Raw genomic sequence first — 9,243 nt, 5'->3', positions numbered from 1 at the left:
TCGTGGTTCACCTGCAGTGCGGCGTGAGCTCCGCGTGCCACGGAGAGGCTGAGTCGTCAGATGAGCGCAGTCGTTCATCGGCCTCCGAATGCGATCTCGCATCAGAAGCAAGATCACGCTCACCGTCTTCAAAATCTTCCGTGGACTCAGCCCTGCCAACCTCTCCCCTCTCATCTCACTCTACTCCCCTCCACACGCACTCTTCTACCTCTCCCCTCTCATCTCACTCTACTCCCCTCCACGCACTCTCCTACCTCTCCCCTCTCATCTCACTCTACTCCCCTCCACGCACTCTCCTGCCTCTTCCCTCTCATCTCACTCTACTCCCCACCACGCACTCTCCTACCTCTCCCCTCTCATCTCACTCCACTCTCTTCCATGCACTCTCCTGCCTCTCCCCTCTCATCTCACTCTACTCCCCTCCACGCACTCTCCTGCCTCTTCCCTCTCATCTCACTCTACTCCCCACCTTTCACGACAATCAACCTTCACTGTGACAAGGTAAGAGCCCAGCGAAATCAGAGCTTCTTCAAGGGAGACCTGGATTTAAATATATTATCGCACGCCGACACATTCTGAAATGTACAAGCATGAATATATAAGTAAAAGTATGAAACATTAAATTTGTACAAAATACTCATTATGTGATGCATCGCGAGGAGATATTTTCCTAAATGGGTAACGGAGCAAAGTATGAGCCACCTCAGATTTTGCCTACAAAAAGCAAAATTAATTAATTTTGCAAATAATTTACGACCTTAGCAAAGAAGGCTGCAAAGCTGGGCTCAATGTCAACGCGAGCAAAGCAAAGGTCACGCGAGACAATCTCGCTGAACAGGAGCGGCAGAAGGAAGAGAACTTGCGAGCAAGGCAGATTTGTGTACAGTGCACCTGAGGTAATTATTGAAGGTGACCAGATTCACAATTATGCAAATAGACGTGAATCAAGAGCAAGGATGGAGTGCCTTGAGAAAACTAAATTTGATGGTGAAAACCAGCAAACCGATGTGCCGGAGGAGGCTGTCGAGCATTGCGCAAGGCCCACTGTGACATCCGGATGGGATAACCTGGACAACTGAGGCCTTTCTTGCCAGCATCAAAGTATAAGAATAGCTTTTACCCTCTCTGGCAATAAAACAGGAGGGGTTGAGATGTTCAAACACCAAACAGAAACCTTTTGCAAGGAATCATGTCTGCATTAACCACACACATACTTGTGGTGAAAATGCAAACAATTATTACACTGGTCAACACACTTTTTCTTGCATAAGGTATTCCAATAGTTTTAAGGTAATTTTGGGGTGCTGATTCCAAATCTGGCATCAGTTTGTGTCTATCACATCAGGTTTTTGAGATATCAAATATAGAATTTTCAATAAAAACTGCAGAAAAAAAATATTAAATAAATAAGGATATCTACATAAAATGATATTATAAACACACTATCCTAAAAATACAGCACCACATTTTAACACTAAAGCAGTCACTGACTGGCAACAACTTGCAATCATAAGTGACAGAGTTAATTTCGGGTAAAATCAATGAAAATGGGGTATGCCGATAGCATAAAAATTAGATGTGGTTGAGCAAATCTGAGATAAGATTTGGAATCAGCACCCTGAAATGAGTCTAAAACAGCTGCAAAAGTCCAGGCCAGAAAAAATGTTTTGTTGACCAGTGTTATGCTTTGATACTGGCAATAGATGTCTCATGTTGTAGCTGCTCACCCCGAGCTATAAATGCTCTCATAGTGGACTTGTCTTTATGCTATTCGCCTTTTGGCGTCCTCTGATCGAACCCTGTTTGCGACTAGGCCCCAAAGAAGGCTTTCTCTGGTGTAGATCGATCAGTTTAAAAGAGGATGCGTATATTATGAGAGCATGTTTTTGTTGGCATGTTCACCACAAGTATGCGTGTGGTTATTGCAGACATTATTCCTTGCAAAAGGATTCTGTTTGGTATTTGCACATTTTAACACAACTATTGTATTGCCAGAAAGAGTAAAACCCTATTCTTATAATGGACAACTGACTGAAAAAGATGAGAGAGAGAAACTACTTTAAAAACGCACAAAGAAGCACCAAGAGAGATGCAATTCTTAACGCTATACTGAGGAACAGATGGAGAGAGGTCCCACGTGGATCAGGGAACACACACAGGCGCCAGAGACAGAGAGGCTCACTGTTGAGCAGAGCAAGGAGAAGTGAGCAGGACGCGTGGGTTAGTGGCTAGAAGGAGCGATGGCCGATGGGTGAGATTGGTGGTGGACTGGCAGCCACGAGGGGACGACCATCGCGGGGACATCAAGTGGAAGCGATGAGAACGGCGCGTGCCCAGGGCCGAGATCGACTGTGGCATCGCAGGGGCGAGAGAGGGATGGCGACATCGTGTCGAGGACGCCTTCCCCTGGCAGTGCGTAGTTCATGGCTGGGCACACAGTGATGAGATAGTGCATGCCGATTTTCTTCTTTTTAAGCCTCTCCTTTCTCAGCAGACGTGGCAATCTGCAACAATGTCACGTGCTGCAAAGTCAGGGCATTAGTGTGGCAATTATGGCCAATATAATATTCGGGTTTATTGCGAGTCCTCGATGGGCGCTTACGATGGACAAAAGGCAGCGAACAACACCTGCGAACGATCGAGAGCCCATTCCAGAGACGGTTTGTCAGACCGACCGCTCGATATAAATGTTTACGATGACAGGCCGAGCGGCCGAGGGTTTTGTCCATCGATTAATTTTACCTCAAATAAACAGACATTCGATCAATAAAGCGACTCCCAACGAAATTAAGGTCATTATCAACGCCACTTTGTGGACTGTCATTTGTGTTGGGTAGGTGGCTGCAGTCGAAATCGTGGTGGGCCTACGTAAATTATTACCGGAGCCTCCAACTGCTTCTAAATTATAAAGTCCTCGTGAGATGGCAGAAGAGATGTAGGTAAGGGATAGAGATGTAGTGAGAAATGTGGACACGAGATAATAGTTTGATATAATGAGGTGAGAGGAGACAGATACAGATGAGACAGAGATGTGGTGAAATCCGAGAGGTGTTGTAGGTAGACAAGGAAAAGATGGAGTTAGGAGAAGGAACAGCTCCAGAAAGTACAGAGATGAAAGGGAAGCATCAGCTTTGAGTTTATTTTATCCGTGACTCGGATGATCCCGTTTAGCCAGTTCGCTTTTTTTTATTAGGTTCTGATTTTGTTCAGATTTTTTTTAATTTAATTTTAAGGCGCATTGAGCTGCTTGGGGTCATAGTACTTTGCTTAGTTTGCTTATCCCCAACATCGGGCCATTTCATGGACAGGGCTGCGGGGCCTTGGAGTGGTGACGTCTCGTCTGCCATGCTGGCTGGGTGCATGTTTACGTGGCTGGTGCAGTGGGATCGACGACGATTTCTATGGCAACAGCTCTTCCAGGAGTCACAGTTACCATCTCCCTACGATCCATTTCCTCTGACGACATTGACGATGGCAGCCTGTACGACTTTTCGACGAATATCGAGATAATTGTCTGGACTCTGACATGGAGAGTGGCCACCCATCCAAGCATTTATCCAGGGTCGGGCCTGCTTAGCTTCGAAGATGTGACAATCGTTAATGCACTCGGGATTATTCTATATTTAGTATAAATTCGAGTGGTTTACCGATTTCCAAAATAGAGTCTCAGCTGCCACCCATTAGCATCGTGTGCGGTGATTTATGCATTGTTTTGAGAGCGCATAAATCACCGCGTATGATTAATTGTAATAATGACACCCACCAACCCACGATTAGTAAATCCATTAGTAATTGATCGATTCTTCACACAACGTATTCATTCTGTAGAAACAATGAGTACACACTGATTCGGATATAATCCGTCATATCTGTGGTTTATATGGGGGTAATATTTACTGCATTTATTCAACAAAATAGAAGGGACGATGTCATTAGTTTGTGCCGTTTAAGAATGGCGCCACTAAAACGCGACAAAATTGGCCCAATGTTGGCGCATGGGCAGAACTGTTGGACCAACGTTCCATGTTGACTAGGAGAAGAAGTGATTTGGAAAACATTTTAGGAAGGGTTTATAATTTTATGAACATTTGAAAACGTTATTTGGAAAACTGGTCACTTAGTGGGTTTAGAGGTAGAAATTTCAAATGCAAAATCAGCCCTCTGACATTGATCGTTAATATAATTTTATTTATCAAACGTGTGCACATCCGATTGTATTTGTTGAATATTATGTTGGTAAAATTGCAGACCACTGTATTATATAAGGAATCAATGCCAAATTTGTAATATTATTTGCACGTGAAATTTAATTTATGACTTCATTTTTTTCGACTGGGTGCCATTTCATTGGAATAAAATACAGTATATGGAAGTTGATACGATACAATCTAAATCACATGTCCTTTCAAGCAACTCAGATCCCTTACTCGCGAGCAAGGTAATGATGTTAAATGCCCGTCACATTAAGGTGGCATAATTGCATTTATATTGCAATTAATGTTTATTTTATCAAGTGTAAAATAAACCACGCGTGACAGATTCCAGCCAATCACAGATGGTTTTAATCGGGACTCAACTATTACATCGTCAGCAGTGGCCGCTCCAGAGCAAGTATGCGGTTTTAGAAAAAAATAGTCAGTTACTCACCTCATATGAAGTTTGGTAAGATGAGTTCTTTGAGAAAGAGATGATATTTATTCATGGAAACCCAGCGATCGCCACTGCGAATGGATAAATGGAGGCTCCTTTGGCGAAACGGGATAATTTATAATTGGACACAATTCTGAGCCATTGGATTCAGAATTCACCTGTGATGGACATTTGCCTCTTGGCAAGTTCGACGGAAGGAAATTAAACGTCCATAATCGTATTGCCTCAGGCCTGCGGTTTATAAAGGAAGGCCGCTAATTATGTTCCTGTACTGTGCAATTGGTCCGCGTTCATTTAAACTTAATTGATGTCAAACTGAAACATATAAACACGTGTTAGACATGACACGCTGGGTGATATGTGGTTTAGTGTTTGTGTATGTAGCTTTTGTTGTATGTATGATACATTTATTTCACACCGTACGTAGCCACCCTTGCTTGTTGATGGTTAAACACCAAAAGTGTCACCTGAGAATGTTCATGCATTCGCCCGATTCATCACAGAAATATACCAGAATGATCAGAAATCAGCATCACACGTGTAAATCTTTTTTCCTCTGGCATGACACAACTTACGAACGTTTTATTTTTTTACGCAAACAATTAAAAGTGATGTGTAAATAAAAATATATATTTGATCATGTAAATTCCGGTAATGTACCGTTCACAGTGATGCTGCCACGGTGGTGTAACGGTTCTCACAGAGGACTTGCGATCCAGAGGTCGCCGATACGATTTCCCGGCGTGGCAGTTGAAAACAAGAGGGCAAGTCTCATCGATTCCCCACTGCCTCTGTCCACCCAGCACTGTACTTGGGTTCACTATAGTCAACTGGCAGGTCACGTGTGGTGGGGCAAAGTGTGGGTACTGCCACGTCTTCTTCTTCCGAGACGTCTAGTCAACATGAAAGAGTTGCTCAAATATCCTCTTGGGGAGGTGGGGGGGGATGGGGTTCTCCAAAGCTCCTTGTAGTGGAGGCCCTTCCGCCAGCAGTGGTGTGAGCACGAAATTGCAGGGCTGCGCATTTCCCTTAAAATGTAGAATCAAAACACGGAGTTTGTTTGAACAGAGGACTGTTTTTAGTTTCAGCAGCCGAACATGAAACCGCAAGAGGCGAGTTCTGCCCACTTACGAGATAATATTTATTAAAAAAAAAAAGCTACGATCGGGCTGAGCGCACGGTCTGCTTGCAAATGAGCATATTCATCTTAGTCGGATTGATGTCGCATATTGGATCAATGGTGATAGGGCACCACGGTGGCTAGGAGATGTGAACTACCTCGCCTGGTATACAGAAGGTCGTGGGTTCGATCCCGACCCTGACGCCTGCTGCTGTATATTTGGAGTCTGTGTGTCTCTCTGGCTCGCGGTCGCGTGGATTTTTCTCCGGGTCGTCCAGTTTTTCCCTCAACGTTCAGAATTAACATCACGCGTTTACAGTATTTGGCTGCTACAATTTTCCACATGATAAGTCATTTAGTTGAGCTGTCATTTGTGGCCAGGTCGCCTCTGAAAAAGAGCTATACAGTTCTGGTAAAATAAAACGTTTAGTTTAGTATATAATAATGATGATGATGCCCATGACCCCGTAAAAGCCTCACCGAGTTACAAGACTCTTTGTAATGAGGGCACCGCTGCATGAGATAATATTTGGCCAAGTAACGAGTACTGCACCTTCAATATGGGAAGAAACTGAGTGTCGGGGGGGGGGGAACAACCACCACACGTACGAGGGAGTAACACTCAGATGCCTGCACAGCCGAATCAAGAATCCATTGCTGTAACGTACCACCTCCTGGCTTCCTCGCAGCACAAGCCTGCAGGACGCCTGGCAACCCCCGAGGTAGTTCCCCGTACACGCACGAACCATCCTCAACATTGCATTGGCTTCCGCGATCTGGCGAGATGAGGCACACTGAGGGTGATTTGTAGTAAGTCAGTGTGCTGTACAGGAGACCCTTGAATATCGTGGGGTGAGTTTTGGCCTTTCGCCAGCGGTGCGGGGCGCACGAAGGACTCGAGGCAGTGAGTGGCACCTCTCAACCTTTGCAAGCATCTCGCGGGCAAAGACAAAGTTCCCCCGTGTAGCTCATGAATAGACCGTTAGGGCAAGTGCTGTTAGCGAGTAGCACCTATGAATGGCGGCACGGCACACGAGGGGGTGGGTGGCCCGCCCGACTGCCCACCCGCTTTTGTATCCCCAGTGGCGATGTTTACAAATGTTTACACGTAGCACTTATGTATTCGTTTGAGGCTGAGTCGACCTAGGGGAGGCCCAGGACCCATTCAGATGATCGTCAAAGGTGCTGGGCGTGAATGGTCGAACTTGGGTGGCCAGGTTCGTAGCGCAGCGTGGCGCTAACCACGACACGACCGCTCCCCATTCGCGGACAAACACAAACACACACACCCGCTTTGGATCATCGTCATCATCACCGGTAAGTACACTCCTATTTATTGTCTAGGAAAGTCTTTTGTGTGAAGCAGTGTTCCATATTTATTTCAATGTAGTTTATTTGGCATATACATCACAGTACTTATTCCAAATTGTGAAGTCTTTGTTTGGTGGCCTTGTGTCTAACCTCATTGTTTAGCTACTAAGGTTTAAGTTTTGAATATCGCGGTTTTGACTTTCGCGGCGCTTTACAAGAACGTAACCCCCGTGACAATTCAAGGGTCTCCTGTATTGTGTTGTTTGATTAGACGTGATTCTAGATTTGAAGCTTTCGTGACTGCAATGATTCATACTCTTAGGTTTTTTTCGGTAAAGTCACGTAGGTAATTTTTTTTTAAATAATAAAAATAAAATAAATTATTATTTTATTTCAATTTTTTTACCTACGTGACTTTATGGAAAAAACCTAAGAGTATGATTTAACGTGCTCACCTGAAGGAGCTGTATAGTTCTTAAGTGTTTAAAGATGCATGGAAGTGTTGGCCTGAGGCCTAGTTTAGACCTAGGCTAAGCCCTTGCAAGGCGACATCAGAATCAGAATACAGTATTTATTTATTTATTCTGGAGGATTCCGATGAGCTATGAACCTCTTGTTCACACATGTCCAGACGTTCACAGATGTCCAGATAAAGATACGGCACACATTACTACCTGTGCAGACCCACCACCAACAACTTAGGATCCTTATTACTCTTGAAATGTGTTGCTTTTTGAAACACCAACTACAGTATACTATCTATGTTCTCATCTATAATGCACTACTACCTGCGAACGCTCTCCCCGTGAGCACGAAATGTTTTATTGGGAATGTTTTGCTCTCACGCCGAGGTCGATCACAGAGACGTCACCCTGTGTCTCGTGGATTTCATCTGATATTGAAACAGACGTCTAATATTTCAGCTACTGTTTCAATACAATTGATGGGCATACGTTTAACAAAAACACGCCCATGCACCAAAAGCATAACCTAAAGTCAAACGACCACACAGTCCCACCACTCCGAACACCCTAAGTTAGTTCTCAAGCACACACATCGATTTTCCACTGTACAACCGAGCCGTGCGCAGTCATCTCGGCACGGCTCTGGAGGTGGAAAGTTTGTTTTCCACTGCAGAGCTAGAGCTGCTTCACTGTCACGTGACGGAAATGATTAACCCCCCCCACGGCCCTGCTTGGCCACAAGCCAGATTCATATGTTTTGTGAGGCCAGCGTATCACAATGTTGTCCCGGTTCAGCACGGCATTTAATTACCAGTGCCACCAAGGCCACACGCTCGCACGGCTCAAGGTGTGTCAGGGGAAAGGGTTTCACGTGACGTGGATGCTTTAGCAATCTCCCAGTGCCAGGCTCGGTGACGGCTGGACAGGGGAGCCCTGCCCCACAAGCACATGCGGCAGGTGACATATTATTTGCGGGTGGTGGAGGAGCTAAGATACATTTTAGGGAGTGGCAGAAATACATTTTGAAGAAATTGAAATGATTGAAAACGAAATTTTAGCAAACCGATGTCCAATACTAATGAGAGAGGGCAAGTTTGCCACGAGCAGAGATGGTAGATTCGCGACCCAATGGCCCGCTCGGGGTCCACATATTGCGTCTGTCTGCCACGTAGTTCTCGAGTGGCGGCGACCTGGCGCCCCCTCCGACGAGTCCGGCTCGAGAGGTTGTCCGTGGCAGCTGGGCTCGGGCGCTAGCGCCAGTGGATAGATTCGAGGCGGCTCAGCCCCGCTAGCCACGGCCACCCGCTGACTACGGCTACGAGGCGTTCCTGTCCCAAGCCACAAGCACTCAGACAGTAGCGATGCAGCAGCTGCAGGCACAACAAAAGCCGAGATTCGCCACTAAGTGGCAGGGACGTCATCACGGCACTTGTGCCAGGCCAGGTGCACTCCGAGGCCACGTGAAGTGTTGAATCCTCGCTGACACAGAGGTCTCGGGACAGGTCCAGGTGCCATGATGGATTGACTGACTGAGATGACTGGCTGATGCGCCATCTGTGCCCCCATACTGTGCCAACTTGCTGCATTTTAGCCACCCGGCTAACACACAAAGACATACACAGACACACACATTCTCTCTATCTGCTGCCCGTGCCTCCTTTCCTAATGGTGAACGCGTGGTTGAAGTGTCCACCGGGC

The sequence above is a fragment of the Lethenteron reissneri genome, chromosome 13 (genome assembly GCF_015708825.2).
Source record: "Lethenteron reissneri isolate LAM-NWPU_2019-01 chromosome 13, ASM1570882v1, whole genome shotgun sequence".
In the NCBI taxonomy this organism is placed as follows: domain Eukaryota; kingdom Metazoa; phylum Chordata; class Hyperoartia; order Petromyzontiformes; family Petromyzontidae; genus Lethenteron; species Lethenteron reissneri.
The sequence above is the reverse complement of the archived record's forward strand: the minus strand, read 5'-3'. Positions refer to the sequence as shown.